This window comes from Pinus tabuliformis, chromosome X, assembly GCF_031772625.1.
Source record: "Pinus tabuliformis cultivar Carrire ecotype Pingquan chromosome X, CPIR1, whole genome shotgun sequence".
NCBI classification, from domain to species: Eukaryota; Viridiplantae; Streptophyta; class Pinopsida; order Pinales; family Pinaceae; genus Pinus; species Pinus tabuliformis.
In genome coordinates, this window is record NC_142308.1 from 1,379,597,309 (window position 1) to 1,379,616,715 (window position 19,407).

The window sequence follows — 19,407 nt, forward strand, 5'->3', positions numbered from 1 at the left end:
GTGGATTCAGAGGTATAATATTTTTTTTTATTATCCAAATATTTTTCTATTTCTTTTACATATTTACAGGGAGGCTATGTTTAGAGAACATAAAAGATAATGAATACAATGTTCTAGGTAGAGAAGTTCAATGCGAAAATTAATTTAAACTATTGAAGTTCTAGATGTGATATTTTGTTGTAACAATGAATGCACAAGGCTTTAGATGGAAAGAGGAACATATGGAGGGGTATACCTAAAGAAGCATGGGATTTATTGCATTCATAATAAATTTTGTAGGAACTTCACTAGGAGGCATTAGAAAGAGGTAGGTGTTTCTTCTCTTCCTCTCCCATAAATCCATGGACTAGATTTGGATGCAAGATGATCTGAACTTAAACATCAGTTTAACAAATTACAGATATAACGATAAATACAGAGATGCAAAAAAAATAAAACTTCATTTCAATAATATCAGATACTAAAATATGCTTACAAACAGAATGGAAATAAGACTAGCTCGGGTGATCGTAGCTTATCTCTAAGAAGGGATGTGGCAGCTACATGCCTTTGATCTATATTAGAACGAAGCTTATAGGAGTATTTAGAGAAACAATGGAAAACCCTAAATATCCAAAAACATAACCCTCACAGATGAAGTGCCAAAATTATGGGCCCCATTTGGGTAAATTGGTACACCAACTTCCCGGGGTTGTAACTTTAGCATACAATCTCTATATGACACACACAATACCTCGTTAGAAAGATATTCTGAGGAATACAACTTTTGATTGGCCATCAGTGATATAATACCTTTGTTGACCTCATTTTCCCCAAAATATGTCGTGTAGGGCCTCAAAACGGCTCTGAAAGTTCAAGACCCGAAAAACTACCAAAAATAGTAAATTGTGCTACAATTAAGGAAACTGAAAAACTAGCAGACACAATGGTGGGGCTGCCAGTGGAATAGGCGGGTGGCCACCAAAATCCACCTAGGTCCTTCCTCCCCCCTTAGGAAGCAAGGTTCTCCATTACATTGAGTGCTTCCATGAGATGTGGAGAGTTCTACTGAACTTGGTCCCTGGTGAGCCACTTGTCTTGGTGTAGGAGTTAGCCAGCTTTGACAACCTAATATAGTTGGATCTTTTGCTAGTGAGTGTTATTCACCAGTGTGTCCATAATCTGATCAGTTGTGGCCTATGCCATGCAGTTTGGGTTTAACACTGTTGGTGAGAGTTGTTTTGCAATGTTTGGTGTGTCTCGTAACGGTGTTAAGTATTGTCAATGGCAGCCCACATTGAACACTAGTTGTAGGCCATGGAATGGGGGAATTATGAGCTAAAAATGATTGTCTCCCACATCCATGGTAATGGTGTAAGGACCATATCGGAGTGGTTTGAGCTTCTAATGGGCTCCGATAAGGCGTTTTTTCTACAAATGCAACCAAACTTTGCCACCCACCTAAAACTTGTGTGGCATCCGATGTTGATCATGTTGATACTTTTACTTGGTATTTTCCATAATGGAGTGACGATATTTCAACTTGTCGGGTAGAGGTGCTTGAGGAGTCATATCAAATGATGTCTTGACCTGACAGTGCAAGGTTAATCCTGTGGGTGAGGAGAAGATGTCAATATATTCTTCCACAACCATAGCCACCTGCTTTTGCTACATGGAGGAACCCTTTCCCATGGGCCATGGATGTGGCTACACTCTTTCGCTTACTTTGCAAGGAATTTAGAAAGAAAAAAAAATTCCTAGTTTGGGAGATGATCTTAATGTATTGCTTACCATAGATCGAAGAGATGGCGATAGGTGGAGCTACGTCTGGTATTTGGTATAACATATTACCTAATAAATAATAAGAGAGTGTGGTCTCAACTCATATACAACATGTCGCTTCCTCAAGTATGGTTTTCCTAATAATACATCACAAACATCAAGAGGATAAATATCACGCAATACCTCATAGATGAAGGGCTTGATGTTGTACAGAAGGTGGCACTGTTGGTTGATCCAGGCTTAAACAGGAATGCAACAAATTACAAAGATAACCATATACATAAAGATGCAGCAGAAATAATACTTCATTTCATTAATGGAAAATACTGAAATATGCTTACAACCAGAAATGGAAATAAACCAGCTAGGGCGATGGTAGCTTATCTTTGAGAAGGTATGTGTGGGATACATGCCTCTGAACTATGTTAAAATGAGGCTCGAAGGCCTATTTATTGTTGAGAAACAATGGAAAACCCTTCACATTCCAAAACCTAACCCTAGAAGATGAAACGCCAAATTGTGGGCCCCGTTTTTGGGTAAGTTGGTACATCAACTTCCCGGGGTCGCGAATTGGTCGCATTATCTCCGTTTGACGCGCATGATAGCCCGTTGGAAATATCTCTCCGAGGAACATGACACAAAAGATGACTTTTAGTAAAAGAAAATGTTGCTGATAGATTTCCCAAAAAACATCGTTTAGGGCCTCAAAACGACTCCCGAAGTTTAGCACCCGAAAAACTGCTAAAAATAGTAAACTGTGCTATAATTAAGGAAACTGAAAAAACTAAAAGAAGCACTAGAGGGGATCCAAGTGGAATTAGCGGGTGGCCACCAATATCCACCTGGATCATTGGTTGACTCAGAGATCTTGTCCTTGTTGAATCCACCCGATGTTGTAGGACTGTCGGTGTGGTGTGGTCGATAGGTCCAACCGCTTCACGAGCTCTATTTAAGTGAGGTTATTTTGGCTCCCAATATAGACAATGAAATGCAACGCCGAACTCTTCACCCACATCTATGAGTGGAAGATATGCTACCCTCCTCTAGATCTTCAGGATCATTCTTCTGTATCTTAGTGGTTGCAATAGTGGTGTTGGGTTCCATATCAATAATCTGCTTCCCTTTGTCATTTCTCTTCTTGGGTTCTCACTTAGAGTTGGAACATAAATATGATTATGAAGCCTTTAACTCAGCCACTAGTGACTACTTGGATTGAGACTCACTTGTGTTGCGAGTGGGGCTCTTATCGAACCAACACCACTGTCTTATGTCCTTCTTTGACTTCGTGGTGTTCTTTTCTTACGGTTTGAACAGGTTGTCTCAAGTCACCTTGCCTTGGCTTTGTCCTTGATTGTGTGGTTTAGGGATGCATTTCCCTTGCTTCTGATTTGTGGATCCAAAGTCTCCCTTCTTGTGTTTAAACTTCTTCTCCATCTTGATAGTGTATTGGTACATTGTGCTAATAGAGGAGATTTATAGGAACTCCATTTCATCTTGGACGTATCTATGTAGAAAATCGTGGTACTTGAATATGAAATGTTTCTCAGAATCCTTGATACCCAACTTCATGCGAAGGGCATGAAAAACATTGGTAAACTTCAACACGTCTTGGTCCCTTCCCTATTGTAGCGTGGTTCAGTTTATATATTTATTCTCATAGCTCCCGAGAGGGTAGTTCTTCTCCTTGATGGCATATCGAAATGAATTCCAAGTGGGTGTGGCCGAAAATAGTGATGGTGTACTTTCATCCTTCTTCCCACAATACGTTTCCCACCACTCCTTGACATGGGAGACTTTGAGAAGTGGAAAAGTAATTTTTTTCCCCGCTTGAAAAATCTTGAACGTAAAATTATACTTCTAGGAGATTTAACCATTTATCTATGGCATCCGCATCTATCTGACCCTAAAATATGGGGATGTCAAATTCAACTTGTACCTTATAGGGTGTGGCAGTTCTAGAGTAGCTGCTGGAAGGAGATGCGTCGCCCTTGGGTAGCAACTGAAGGATTTTGGAAAAATTTTCCATTATCACATTCCTCTGTCACTCGAAGGCTTCTTAGAGCAAGATTTTGAAAGGATCTCCTACCCCCTCATCTTTCTTTTCTTCTTCCATGGGATGCCATTGGGATTTGTTAGGCCGGTCTTGCCAAGGTTCGACCAGTTCTAGCTCTAGCTCCTTATATCACGACCTTGTTGGGGACATGCAAAGAAAAAAAGAGAAAGAGTAGACCACTCTGATACCACTGATCTAAACTCAAATGGGAACACAACAAATTACAGATATAACATAAATACAAAGATGTAATAGAAATAACACTTCATTTCAATAATATCAAATACTAAAATATGCTTACAAATAGAATAGAAATAAGATTAGCTCAGGCGATGGTAGCTTATGTTCTAGAAGAGATGTGGTGGATAGATGCCTCTGAACTATATTACAATGAGACTCATATGCCTATTTATTATTGAGAAACAATGGAGAACCCTGAACATCCAAAAACCTAATTCTAAGAGATGAAGTGCCAACACTATGGGCCCTGTTTGGGTAAATTGGTATGTCAACATCATGGGGTCGCATCTTTGGCATACGATCTCCATTTGACACACACAATACCTCGTTAGAAAGATCAATCTAAGGGATAAAACTTTCAGTTGACAAACACAAATTTGATATCCATGTTGGCCTATTTTTCCAAAAGAAACATTGTTTATGGCCTAAAAAAAGCTCGAGAAGTTCGGGACCCTAAAAACGACCAAAAATGCTAAATTGTGCCACAATTAAAGAAGAAAAAAAATTGAAAGAGACAGTTATGGGGGTCCCAGTGGAATAGGTTGGTGGCAACCAACATCCACTTGGATCACAAGAGTTCTCAACACCTTTCAATATTGGTTGACAAGAAATTGCATCAAGGTGATGGAACATGATCAAGAGCTTTATATGATGAAATCCTCAACACACTAAGTCTATTGAAGATGCAATTTTATACTCTATGGTTAAAAGAGGGTACCTAAGTTGTTGATCATATGAATTTACTTTAACACTTTTATATTCTAGTTAGTCCGTGTTGCGTTCCCACTTTATTCCTTCTAGATCACTTCAAGTATTCACATTTTATATATATATATATATATATACCACACACGTGTAGATATCCCTAATCATGGTTAAGCCATAAAATTTTGTTTTATATTTTAATTTGTTACATGCATATAGAATAAATGTAATGTTTAGATTATTAACTTTGCAACCATAATACCCATGGATAAAATATGATCACATTAAAATTTGATGTCACAATCATTTAGGATATGAACTGCCTTGTAACTATGATATTTCCTACAAGTTAATCCAACATAAGTATTTGTTCCATATGGTTTGACATGACCTAATATTACTTGCAATTTAGGTCTACCCTTCAACTGTGTGTATGGTACTATGTTGGAGGCATTTTATATTCAAATAAAGGCATTGTTTGGTGAAATCCATAGGGACAGAGCCGATGGGTTGGGTGTTTATTGAGGCCATGGAGGTTTGCTACTCATACACAAGGGATTGATGGATTTTTTCATTTCCCATGTGAAAATCACGTGGTCACCATAGCCACTGTTGTTAGCGGTGGATATTGGTTTGTTTTTATCTAAGGGTGGAGATTTTCAGTGATCCAAAACCCTAAGATAAAGAAAACCTATGGCATCTAATCCTTTTCTATGGATTCATTATTTTTTTCACCTCGCGTCATATAGAGTAGAGAGCTCCCTCTCTTAGACATCAAAGGTATGTAAAAGCCACTATACCTATAGTTTTCTTGTTGAACGACTTGTCGCGTGGAAACTGGCAAATGTGTAATAACCAACAATTCTATTTAGGAAGTTGATGTTTGATTTCCTTATTCTCCTCATTTATATTCTAAATTTTTTGTTGTTTTTTTCCTCTGAGATTTCTTATTTTCCTCCATTTCATTTTAAGTTCGGTGACTTGCTTGCTATTAACAACCATGAGGAAACTGGGGCGCAAGGGCAAGATGCTTCATTTCCTTTTCCTTACCACAACTTAACCAGTGGTTTCCTTCTTTACCATTTTCTCTTTTAATCATTTTTTTCTTTTATTTGGATTGCTCATTCAAGTGCAATTTTTGTGTTACGGTCAATTGATTTCCATCTGTATCCTGACTAATTTGAAATGTTATCACTGTATTAGATCACAACTCTAGGGTGTGTTTCGTTTACTTCCACCAGCAATCAGATATACGGAAATGAGAGGATTTTGGGTTCTTGCGTATGAAAAGTAATGTGTATAGTTCCCAAAAGTTAAGGGTAATTTGTTTTGTTAACCATTTTTCCTCTTTGTGCAAATCTTGCCTTTAAGGGTTTAATATACTCGAGTAATTTTTCTTTAGGGTTTCAATCGCCTGGTAACCATGGTGCATCTGCAAGCGAATGAATCACTCTCAATCATTACCTGATCCTTGAATTTATGGTAAGTTAAATCTCAAGTTCTATTATTTAAATTCTCATTTTTTTCTATGTGAGTTCCTGGGTGGTAATTCGTTTTTTTCGTTGAAATCGCAGTTGGAGGATTTGCCGAACCGACTCCATACACATAATCAAAACCATTTATGTAAGATTGTTTTAAAATAAACCGTAAAGTCAGGAGTTTGGATTTGGGTATGATTCTGGTTCAACACCGACACCGGAGAATTGTTATTTTTTCCTTTTTTGCAGGTACTTTCCTTCCTTAGGCATATGCTTATTTTTCCTCCTAGCTTTGTGACACCAAAGTTCAATTCATACATTCTATTCGCGACAACCCAATTGATGTCGTACTCCCTTCCAAGTTGGACCCTTGCCTCTATTCTGATGCTTATGAGCCCCCGCGAACTGTCTAAATGTTTGGGTTCAAGATTGTTTATATAATATTTCTCGTGTTTTTATTATGGCCTTTGAGGGAGCACTAATGTGTTTGGCCTAAACTGGCTCACTTAATATAAGAGATAGACGGGACTAGCCCTACTTCATGAACTGGGTTTGAATCTTTGTTTTGTTTTCTGGAGTCCATATGTATCTTAAAACTTCGTCTAGAGATTTTTTTTTATCTATGATATAAGACAGTTTGGTCTTTTATGCTTACGTTTATAAAATAGAAATGCTCAAATTATTCTATAATGAACTTTGCGTATTCAATAATTGGTTTATATTATATATATTTTTATGAAATCATGTGTTCTAGTATGCGTAGGCCGAAAATCAAGATGGTATATAACTATTGTATACAAGATATTATGATTTCAATATTCATTTATGAATTATTGGAACGCACACCTCAGGGTTACTACTAGTTTTATGGATTGACTTCATTGTCTGAACCCACGATCATACAGAGCAGTCATAATTGTAATACAATTTTTTTTTTTTTTTATTTCTACTCAGTTAAATTCTCTTGCATCCATTATAAATGAGTGTGGTTGTTTTTTTTTCTGGTATCAAATACTAAACACATGGTTTCCATGTATTCCTTCCCTTCATAGCAAGGAAATATATATATGTTTCCTGGTCTAAATGAGTGTGGTTGGTTTTTTTCCTGTATCAAATACTAAACACATGGTTTCCATGTATTCCTTCCCTTCATAGCAAGGAAATATATATATGTTTCCTGGTCTATTTAATTATTTCCTCCCCTCTCTTCTACCGTATACTGTATTTCATGTAGAATCAGTGAAAGCTTAGGTGTAACACTAGGAAGAACAACGATTTATTTCATGGTTTCCAGTTAACCATAATTTTTTGGTCTCAACATCCAATGACAATCACGTGGCTTATACATATCACACTAAAACATACCTACATCATCTTCCTTTCCTAATTCCTGCGTCACTCTACAAGAACAGGGACGTATTCTCATACACCTTAATTCCAGGACGAATTTCAACCTATGAGTGTGGTATTGAATTCTTAAATTTTATCATATTCATAACCAATAATATTTTATTTTTTTTGGTATGAAGAAAGCTTCATTGCATTATTCTTTGAAAAATCATACAAAGAAGTTCAAATACATTTGATATAATATGATATGGGAGATAAACCCAAACCTGTAGAAAACTGTAGAGGAAACAAAAGTAACGTTGATATGTCTCATAGCCTATATCCACCATAACTCATGAAGTAAAGGAAGAATGTATTCTGTCAAAAAGCTATCAACCAAAAAAGGAGACAAATCTTGGAAACCGATAGATAGTCTAGATGAGTCAATACCCCGATAAGGGGCATCTACTATCAGTTGTGGGATGATATACAAAATATAAAAAAGTGTGCAATATAAACAGTATCCTGAAAACATACTTGGGAATTTTGAGATGAAAATGTAATATTTATGTACCGAGAAGAGAAAATTTTTGAATTGAAAAAGTTTCATCTTCTTTTTTTTATATCCATATTCCATTTGCCCATTTGTGAGAGGACTCCTCTCTTTGATAACACATGAGCTTGCGAATCTTGTGCTCTGTTGACATGTTGAATAGAATAATCATTCCTCCTTCCCGGGAGTGTATCAATTCTGCTCATCCAACCAGTTAAATGTTGTTTTTTAATATGATTCTTTCCTATGACATGATTTATAATTATTTTTGAATCACCAAAAATTTGTAGGGACTGAATATTTAGGAATGTGTTGAAAATAAGAAATCCTGTTAGCGCCATTGCCTCTGCCTTGTTATTAGTTATTTTCCCCTTATTCCAAAAGATTTCAAACCTCTGTTTATCATCCATGATAATGGGGACCCCACATCAACATATGCCGTTTTGAGCCATCCCATCAAAAAAATCTCTTGCAAAGACCATGAGATTTGTCGTTTACTCTTTTGGTTTTTCTTTGTTGTTCCAAGATAGTTTGTGAGGAGTAGAGTTATAAAAAGAGATAATGTTTTCAAAAACTACCCCCAAACCCTCTTTTCTATTTTGAAACAAAATATTATTCCTCCATTTCCATATAGACCAGAGAAACAGTTGAGGAATTGGCCTCCAAGATTCTTTCTGGTTACTCCACGAAACAAGTGCTTCTTTTAGTGAAGGATGTAAAACGAAATTAAAACCGAAATAAGAAGCAAGATTTTTCCAAAGCTGCTAGGAAATAGAACATTCAAGAAACATGTGGTAATTATTTTCTTCTGCTGATTTGCAAATTAGACATGATCCAGGACCTGACCAATTCCTGTTCTACAAGTTTTCCTACGACATAATTTTGTTATGAAAAACCAACCACGAGAATATGATGATTTTATGAGCACATCCAGTTTTCCATACTGATAAAAGGAAGATGGGATGAGATTGAGAAATGTTAATACTGATAAGATTTGAGTACATATCTTTTACAGTAACTGTTCAAACCACTAGTCCCCTTCCAAATAAAGACATCATCGTCCTCAGTGCGACAAAAGCCTCTTTTCTTTAAACTCCATTGAATATGAGTCCACTATTGTGCTAGAGGTCCTATCAATCCTATAGACGAAGCATTTTTCCAGATGGGGAAAGGGCCCTACTAGTCAGCAATAACCTGCTCCAAGTAAAATATCTCATTCTATGAAAGAAATCCATTAGCTGATGAGATACAATAATCATCCCCCCCACCCATAATGGGATCCAGACCAATAAAAATCTTTTTTCCTGTTTGAAGATTCCAGATAAGATTTTTGAGGCAGATAGGTTCAATTTTACGAAAGCTCATCCATATAGCTGAGGCTAGAGAAGACCCTATCTTTCTCTTCCTGTACCAATATGAGATATCTCTGTTAGCCATGTATTTCTTCTTGATAGTTTTTCTCCATGTGCTATGCCCAAAAACACCCCTCCATAGAGACTTGTATAATAAGGCCTTTCCAAAGGTTTGCAGATCTAAGATTCCCCATCCACCTTGCTTCTTTGGAAGGGAGAGGTCAGATAATTTTGACAGATGATATTTTCTTTTCTCTTTATTACCTCCCCAAATAAAATTTGTAATCATTTTATTTAGCAAATGAATGATACTCACTGGAATATAATAATGATGAGCCTAATACACCGTTAATTGGGCCAAGACAGATTGAGTTAGAACCGCTCTACCTGCCATTGGTAAACACTTATATTCCCATCCATAATATCGATTTGAAATCCACAGCCAATCTGATTTTTTATAGACTTTTTATTTTGAACGAAACCTCAGGTATTTCATTCCATTCGTTATGGATCTCGCTTCAATCTCAAACAGTTGAATCAGATACTCTATAAATTCCATGTTAATATCCCCATGATAAATGGAGGATTTTGAAATATTTATAAGAAGTCCTGTAGCTTTCTAGAACTTATCTGAAATATCATGTAAACATTCCCAGGTAAGCCTATAGAGCATTCCAAATATCAAGATATCGTCCACAAATAATTTGTGAGAAATGAAATTACCCCTGCCAATCTTCAAAGACCTGCATCTTTTTTCCATGACCGCCCTATTGATATCGAGGCTTAAGGATTCCATAGCTAATAGAAACAATAGAGGGGATAAAGAACACCCCCGTCTCAAGCCTTTAGTGGCAGAGAAAAAGGTGGAAGGCATACAATTTATGATGATTCCATAATTAGCTTTTTCAACCCACGCCATAATCCAATTTACCAACTGAGAGTTTTAAGCCAATTTTTGCAAGAAGACATCTAAAAAAACCCCAGTCAAGGCAATCATAAGTCTTCTTGAGATCAATCATTAGAATGAACACTTCACTTTTGTTTATATGCATAGAAAATAGGCTTTCCTAAATGTTTTCTGCTGTGTCCAGAATATTCCTTCCATGGACAAAACTGTGTCGATCATGAGTCAAGAACATGGATAAAGTACCACGAATTTTTCCCACAATAATTTTTGATATAATTTTATAAGAGATGTTGCAGAGGGAGATAGGTTTAAAATCCAGGAAAGAGGATGCTTCCAATTTCATGGAAATGAGAGCTATATAAGTTGATGAAATGAGCTGATGAATATTGCTTGAGATTCTTGATTCCTCCACCAACCCCAATAATTCATTCTTTATCAAGTTAAAGAAATGAATGAAAAACATAATTGTCCATCCATTAGGACCTAGGCTCTTGTGTTTATTAAAGGACTTCATAACCATCAGGAGTTCCTCCTCAATGATAGGTTTGTAGAGACACTCTTTTTTCTCTTCATCAAACATTTGAGGATATAAATCAATTCCCCAAAGAATATCCTCAATCCTACAGTCACCAGATCTTTTGTATTGATTTTCAAAATATTTAACTGCCTCGTTTGTGATGTCTTCCTATGAATGAAGATAATTACCCTCCTCATTATTTATCCCCCAAATAGTGTTTCTTTCTCATCTCGAGTTTGCAAATCTATGAAAAATTTGGTGTTTCTATCACCATCTTTCAGCCAAATTGCACGACTTTTGAGTCTTTAGGAAGCTTCTTCAATGTCCAAGAGATTTTGTTTTTTCTTTTCCAGCTCCTTTATTCATCATCGCAATTTTGGTGAAATGGAATTTACTGACAATATAACAGCCATCCTATCCAACTCCTTTTGAATGTCATGAATGGCCTTCCTATTCAAGAGTCTTTTCCTGAATTGCCAATCTTTTAGACTTTTCTGATAGATGTGTGTTTGCCTATGAAGGAAATAGAATGAGAAGTTTGGTCTAGAGAGGGGAAATTAGTCTACGATTTTTGAATAAGATCATTAAATTTAGAATCCTCTAGCCAAATTCTATTGAACTTAAAAGGATAGCCTTTCCTGAAACCCTGATTCCTCCATTGAAGAGAGATTGACCTGTGATCTGAGATGAAACATTTTTCAATGTTTGATATTAGTATGCCCACTCTATCAATTATAATGTCATGGATAATAAATCGATATAATCTTTTTGCAATATATGCAGCTTCAATTCTAATATTGTCCCAAGTAGGTCCAATCCGGATGGAACAAATATCAACAAAATTGTGATGAAGCATCACATCTTTTATGGATCCTGCCAGAGGATCATTCTTCCTACCACTACCCCATACTTCGTCTGAATTCAAAGTGCATTTCAGATCACCAGCAATCATCAAGGAGTCAGTGTCAAATAATTTTAATATCAAGAATCTGTTCCAGAAAGAGAGCCGATCCTTCTAGAGGGCATAAATATTCACAATATGAAAAGAACTAGTATACCCCCGAAAGTTTGCAAGGAGCATGATGCCAGCAATACATCTAAAAGCCCTAGACCTAATCAAACTAGGATCCCAAAGAACTACTAAACCCCTCGATTAACCATTTTCCTCTATAGCCACAATGTATCAAAAGGGAGACATATGTCTAAAGTAGATAATGGTTTCAGTAACTCTATTCATAGTCTCCTGAATAAGGATAATTTTGGACTGAATTGATTAAAACAAATTCTTTACGGCCAAGAATTTTTGGTATGCCCCTAGATCTCTTATGTTCATAGAGAGGATGTGAGTCATGATGGCCTTATCTCGGGCTGGATTGCTCTAGGAGGCCCATTAACAGATAGATCAATAATAGGGATATCAATGAGAGAGAGGTATGAAATCTCAATGCCAGAAATTTCTTTCTTGCCCCTGAAATGCCTACTACCTCTGTTTTGCTTTGTCCTGACAGTAATGTTCTTTGCTGAATTAGGACTAATAAACAGAGAAGATGGCTTATGAGGTTTATGGATCGTGAGTGGATGTAATCTGAGAGAATTTTTTCCTAAGAGAAAATCAAGGTCACTACCCACAAAGTTTATAGGAGATGAGACATGCGAATTTTGGGGAGTGATATTTATGCAAGGTTCTTTTCGTTTAACTGATGGTAAAATTTTTATGGGAGATGGAGAAGATGATGGGATGTAGGTGATGTGGGAAGTAGTTTATATCATAATGGGGATTAGGGATAGGTTCAGGAGAGCGTATTTCTTTATCAGCAGGAGGCTCCAGGGGATATTGATTAATAATATTATGGTCCACCCTCTCAGATGGAATGAACGACCTTCGGGGTTTATCAGATAAGAAATAATTCGTCAAGATAGATTCCTAGGAGAGATTTGTTTCTCTACACAATTATTAAGAGGAGAAAAAGATTTTCAGGGAAAATGATCATATCAACCAGTCTTCGTAGATAGGCTTCTGAACAAAATCGGAGATGAACCGAGAGGAGTAGATAACATAGACATACTAGTAGGTGAAGACATCAATAGAACTTTTGCCGAGAGATTAGGAGGGAAATTCTCTTGAAAATTTCTCCCATATGATTTATAAACAGGTCGACGTGGACAATTTCTCTTTAAATGGGCTATTCTATGACAAGCTGAGCATCTGAAAGGGACCCCCCATAAATGAAGTCTCTGTTTAATATTTAGATCTTCACAGAATAACTAAATATGATAAGGAAATCCTCCTCTATATAATTTTTCAATTAAAATCCATGCAACTCACTTGTCTTTTGCCCTAATACACTTCGGGTCCGCATAAACAATTTTACCTATAGCATTACCTATGTCAAACAGTGTTTCCTTCATCCATAATTCAATGGGAATCCAAGTAACTTTACCCAAATTAGATTGTTTGATGGAGTATTTCTCAGGGGGTTATATCCTATATACCATTTATGAAGTGCAAGAAAACGTTTCCCATGAACGCATGGAAGAGTCCTAATAATTTCTAGATCTTTAGCACTTATAAAATGAAAACTATACCAACCCTTCATAAGCTTGATAATCATTGAAATATATCCCAGTAATGAGTTCCACTTAGTACCACGCCACTCTCTCATCCGATCCTCATCCAATTTTGGAAAAAACTAGCGACCAACAAGCGCTCAGTTTTGTAAACTATCTATGCGGTCGGAGAGAAATATGGTTTCTAGGTTAATAACAGAGGGTGGTGGGATAGTCTTTATGGGTCACAAGTTATGTTTACGTCTCATAGAAACATTCCCACCATAATCTTGAAATTCATTGGAATATATAATAGTAAGGAGTTCCACTTAGTACCAAGCCACTTTCTCATTTGATCCTCATCCATTTCTGGAAAAAGCCACCGACCAACAAGCTCTCAATTTTGTAAACTAGCTATGCAGTCGAAGAGAAATACGTTGTCCAGTTTAATCGCAGAGGGTGGCGGGATAGTATTTACGGGTCGTTGGTTATGTTTACATCTCATGGACACATGCCCGCTACCTTTTAGCTCCTGTCGCGCGAAATCTTGACTACCTCCATTCCACATTTTTTGCACGAAATCCTAGCTACCACCTTCCCCTTCACGTGTCGGCAGAGTAGAAGATATTATTAACTCCACCAGTGAGGATTGCCAGTCACTTGGGGAAATGGATCCATCGTGGCTCACTTCTGCCTAAATGGTGGCCCACACCATGGCAGACGAGGCAGACACGTCCGAGAGAAAATCCATGAGACCAACAAGTACAAAATGAAAAGATGTCAGCAACTCTGGCCGGTAAGAGATCAATCCAAGCGCGGATTACCAATGGAAATGGGTTTAAAAGGAAACTCACAAATCTATGTACATCCCGATAAGGAATGATATGGCCCAGTAGTGCGAGAAAATTCTCATGATGTGAGGACTGACAGAACTAAGCATCGAAGAAATTAAAACACACCTATCCAGAAAAGATCTAGGCCAATAGTGTCAATTTCTGACAGAAAATTAATGAGAAATGACGTAGTGTCAGGATAGAAAGTGATACAAAATCGAATGTTAAAAATGATGGTAAATTTTTGACATTACCCTGACATTTCCTTGCACTGTCAATGTCAGAAGTGCGCCTTGGTACCAGAAAGACAGAGATTTGATTTTTTCAATCCCGAAAAAACTAGAGAGCAGGGAAATACAGAATGTTGGCCCTCAGAAGCTAAAACTCTAAAGATTTATGAAAATGATCTTGATGATCTAAGACCCCCTAGAGATATTAGGAAAAACATGGTAAACTTATGCAACAACAATAACATCCCTTGCATTTACACTAGCAATATCTGTCATGAAACTAGCTCAAGAAAAAGATAAAAAAGATAGATCAATGCCTTAGAATTCAACCTCTTCGAGGGGGCAACCTCCTTTACATTAAGTAAATGAAAAATTCCTGGATGATTCAAATGACAAAACCTCATTTCTATATATATGAGTCTAAGGAGTCATAATGTAACCTAGCCAGCCTAACAATAATAATATAAAGCCACAAAAATAGCAATAGAGGGATTCTATGGGGCACAGCAATAACAATATGGGGACAATATGGGCACAACAATATTAATAAGGGATACAACTACAATAGTAATGGGGTAATCACTAGTATTATAGGGACCCAACATACCCCTCTCCTTCAAAAAATTGTTGTCCTCAATGCTTGAGTAGTTTTGGATGCTTATGTATAAAATTCTCATCCTCCGATGTGGAATCTTCAACGGATAAGTTCTTCCACTTAATAAGATACTCCGAAATTGATGGATTTTGTAGCTGTCAAGTTCTTGTTTCTGTGACTACTTCCGGTTCTAATATAAATTTTCCTTCCTCGTCAAGTTCTGGCAATATTGTTTGAACTGGGAGCTTGTCACCTATAACGTTCTTTAAACATGAAACATGGAAAACTGGATGCAATCGAGAAGTTGCAGGAAGCTCCAATTTGTATGCGATAGTACCAATATTTTGCAACACCTTGTACGGACCATAATACTTTGGTGATAATTTATTATCCTTCTTAGCTTGCTTGAGGGACATTTTCTTATATGGTTGTAGCCATAGGAATACCCAATCACCTACATCAAAACTTCTTTCGCTGCGATGTTGATTTTCCTGTTGTTTCATTCTATTTTGTGCCAACACGAGGTTATCCTTTAAGAGTTGGAGGACTTGTTGTTGATGTTCGATGTGATGTTCCACTATTTTAACCTTAAAATTTCTCTTAAATATTATGTGATGAGTGGTGGCTAATATCCATAAAGTGCCATAAATGGGGTCATTTTTGTTGTTGTATGGAAGGAAGTGTTATACCACCATTCAGCCAGAGGCAACCATTTGACCCATTGTGTCTGTTTATCAAATACAAAGCAACGAAGATATCCTTACAAACATTTGTTTACTATCTCATTTTGCCCATCAAATTGAGGATGTTAAGATGAGCTATGAGCTAACTGAGTACCAAGACAAGAAAATAATTTTGTCCAAAAATTTCGAGTGAAAATGGGATCTCTGTCACTTACAATAATCTTTGGGTTTCCATGTAGCTTTTGAATTGTTTCCATAAATGCAATAGAAACTGTATTCACTTTAAATGGATGTCATAATGCAGAAAAGTGTGCATACTTGGTAAGTCTTTCAACTACCACCACGATGACACTCTTTCCGTCACACTTGGGTAAACCTGTGATAAAATCCATTGAAACCTCCTCGCAACGTTGGCTTGGAATGGATAAAGGTTGTAATAGACTAGGTGTCTTAATTGTTTCAACTTTATTTTGTTGGCAAACCGAACATTCCACCACAAAATTATGATTATTTGATTTAAGGCCATCCCAAAAAGATTCCTTCTTAACCCTATGGTAATTTTTTAAAAATCGTGCTTGCCTTCCTAAGTGAGAAGTGTGCAATTCCATAATAATCTTTTGTTTTAGTTGGGAATTATTATAAAGGTACAAGCGGTCTTTGTACCATAAAAAATCATTTTTCCAGTGAAATGTATTAGACACACTGGAATCTTATTGTAAATTTCGAATAAGTTCCCACACTTCTTCGTCATTCTTCCATTCCTCCCTTGCTTCGTTTATCCAATCTGGTTGGATAATAGAAATGGCGTACAACAATGCTTTCACATCCTCATCCTTTCTTGAGAGTGCATCTGCCACCACATCTTGCTTCCCTTTTTTATAGATGATTTCAAAGTCATAACCCAGCATCTTTGTGACCCACTTTTGTTGCTCTTCTGAGGATAATCTTTGTTCTAAAATGTATTTAAGGCTATCATGATCCGTTTTTCCCTTTAAGTGTCTTCATATTAGGTAGGGTTGCCATTTCTTAAGTGCATGGAGTATTGCCAACATTTCCTTCTCATAGATAGCTTTGTGTAAAAAATTTCCCTTGACTGGACGACTTTCAGAAGCAATGGGTCTTTCATCTTGCATGAAAATAGCACCAATTCCATTTCTTGAAGCATCAAATTCCAAAATAAAGGTTTTTGTGAAGTCCGGTGTAGCTAAGACCGGTGCTTGGCCCATTGCCTCTTTAAGATGTTTGAAGGCCTTCATTGCTTCTAGAGTCCATGAAAATGCATCTTTCTGCAATAATGTTGTTAGAGGTGCTGCTATTCTCCCATAATTATTAACAAACATGCGATAATACCCTATGAACCCGAGAAATCCTTGAAAATGCTTTATGAATGTGGGGATTTTCCATTCCTTAATGGCTTTAATTTTTCTAGAGTCTACCTTAACTCCTTCATGCGATACAATATGACCCATATATTCCACCTCTTGTACTCCAAAGAGACATTTAGATATTTTTTCATATAATTGTTTCTCCTCCAATAGTTGTAGCACCCTGTCAACATGTTCAACATGATCCTTCCAAGACTTGTTGTAGATTAGTATATCATCAAAAAATACTAACACAAAGTTTCTAAGGAATGGTTTGAAAATGGAATTCATCAAACCTTGAAATGTTGAAGGTGCATTGGTAAGGCCAAAAGGCATGACCAAAAATTCATAATGACCCTCATCAGTTCTAAATGTTATTTTCACAATGTCTTTAGTCTTCATTCTGATTTGATGATATCCTGAATGAAGATCCAACTTGGTGAAGTAAATTGATCCATGCAATTCATCCAATAATTCATCAATGACAGGAATGGGAAACTTATCTTTAATAGTGAGATTATTGAGCTTCTAGACACATGCACCATGATACATCCTTCTTGTGCACCAATTCTACTAGAGTAGAGAAAGAACTTTGACTCGGTTGAATTATACCAGCCTCTAGCATTTCTGCAACCATATGTTCAATTTCACTCTTTTGGGCAGAGGGATATCAATACGGCCTGATATTTGGAGGAGCACTTCCTGGAATTATATGAATAGCATGATCATGTTCACGAATAGGTCAGAGACCTGTGGGAGTTTCAAATACATTGGGAATGATTATCCAAGACTTTTTGGAGGTCTCGAGAAATAGATGATTCCAATGTGGAAACATCTAGTGAACATAATTGTGCAATCTTTATTCCTTTTTTAGAAGCTTTGTTATACCGTTAGAGTTGATTATGTTTCTCAGTTTCCCTAAAACACCCCTTAATTTAGTTTCCTTTCTTTCCATAGAAAATTTCATGAACGGTTCTTGAAAAGTAAAAGATATTGTACCCAAGGATTGTAGCCATTGGACTCCTAGTACAACATCAACACCTCCCATTGGAATGGAAAGCATTGGGCTAGTCAATATATATTCTCCCATGGATAGCTTGATATTATGGCACTTTCCGAAGAAATTTATTGTTCCTCCATTTGCAAACATCACTTGACACTCTGATGTTGGATATAAGAAGCAATTCAATTCTTTTTCTACCTTACAATGAATAAAATTGTGGGTACTTCCTGAATCAATCAACACTATTACCTTTCTCTTCTTGATTTGTCCTTCTATCTTGATGGTTTGAGGAGTGGTAATTCCCACCAATGCATTACAAGATATGGTAGGATTCACTTATTCTTTATCAAGGCTTTGTTCCCTGATTATATCCTCTTATTTTGACCTTTCTTGCTCCTTTTCTTCTTCCTCTTCACAATCTATGTAGAATAATTTCTTCTAAGGACACTTATGACCTTTAGTGCATTTGCTATCACAACTGAAACAAAGCCCTTTTGCTCTTTTTTCTTCCAATGTTTGTGGTGTCAAACTTATAGGTTGTGGAAGACTAGGGGCAACAACACTTCCATCTTTATAGTTGTGAGTGGTATGCTTCCTGGTTGCCATAGTTTTGCCTTCCATTTTTCTTGCTAACCTGAATGCCTTATCTAATGAATCAGGTTCCCAAAGGCGAACATCATGTTGGATATTATCCTTTAAATTCCCTATGATCAAATCAATCATATGGTCCTCTGTAATATTTTTTACCCTTATGTTAAATTTTTGGAACTCCTCAATGTGCTCTATTATTGAACCCTTTTGCTTGAGACTTATCAATTGGTTAAAAAATGTGTTTCTTTTTGTATCCTCATAATGTGTTGTCAATTAGTCCGTAAAAATTGCTTAAGTGATAATTTGTTTACAAGAGCAAAGCCATTGATACCATACAAACTAATTTCGTTCCAAATATGAAGTTGCAATACATACCTTTTGTGTGTTTTACACATTATTGAGATTGAAAAACTACTCCATCTGTAATATCCATGTTGCGTGATCCTTGCCATCAAACTTCCTCATATCGATTTTTGGAATATGGTTGGTCTTACATCCCACATTAGAGTTGATGAAATCATGATTAACATTTCTTTTGGTCGCATCATGAGTTTCCTTTACTGCCTTTTCACTGTTAGTAAGTATTTCTTGTAGAAAATTTGTCAAGTCTGTCTTCAAATCTGCCATGTCTCTCTTCAAATCTGTCTTCAAATCTATTTTCAAATC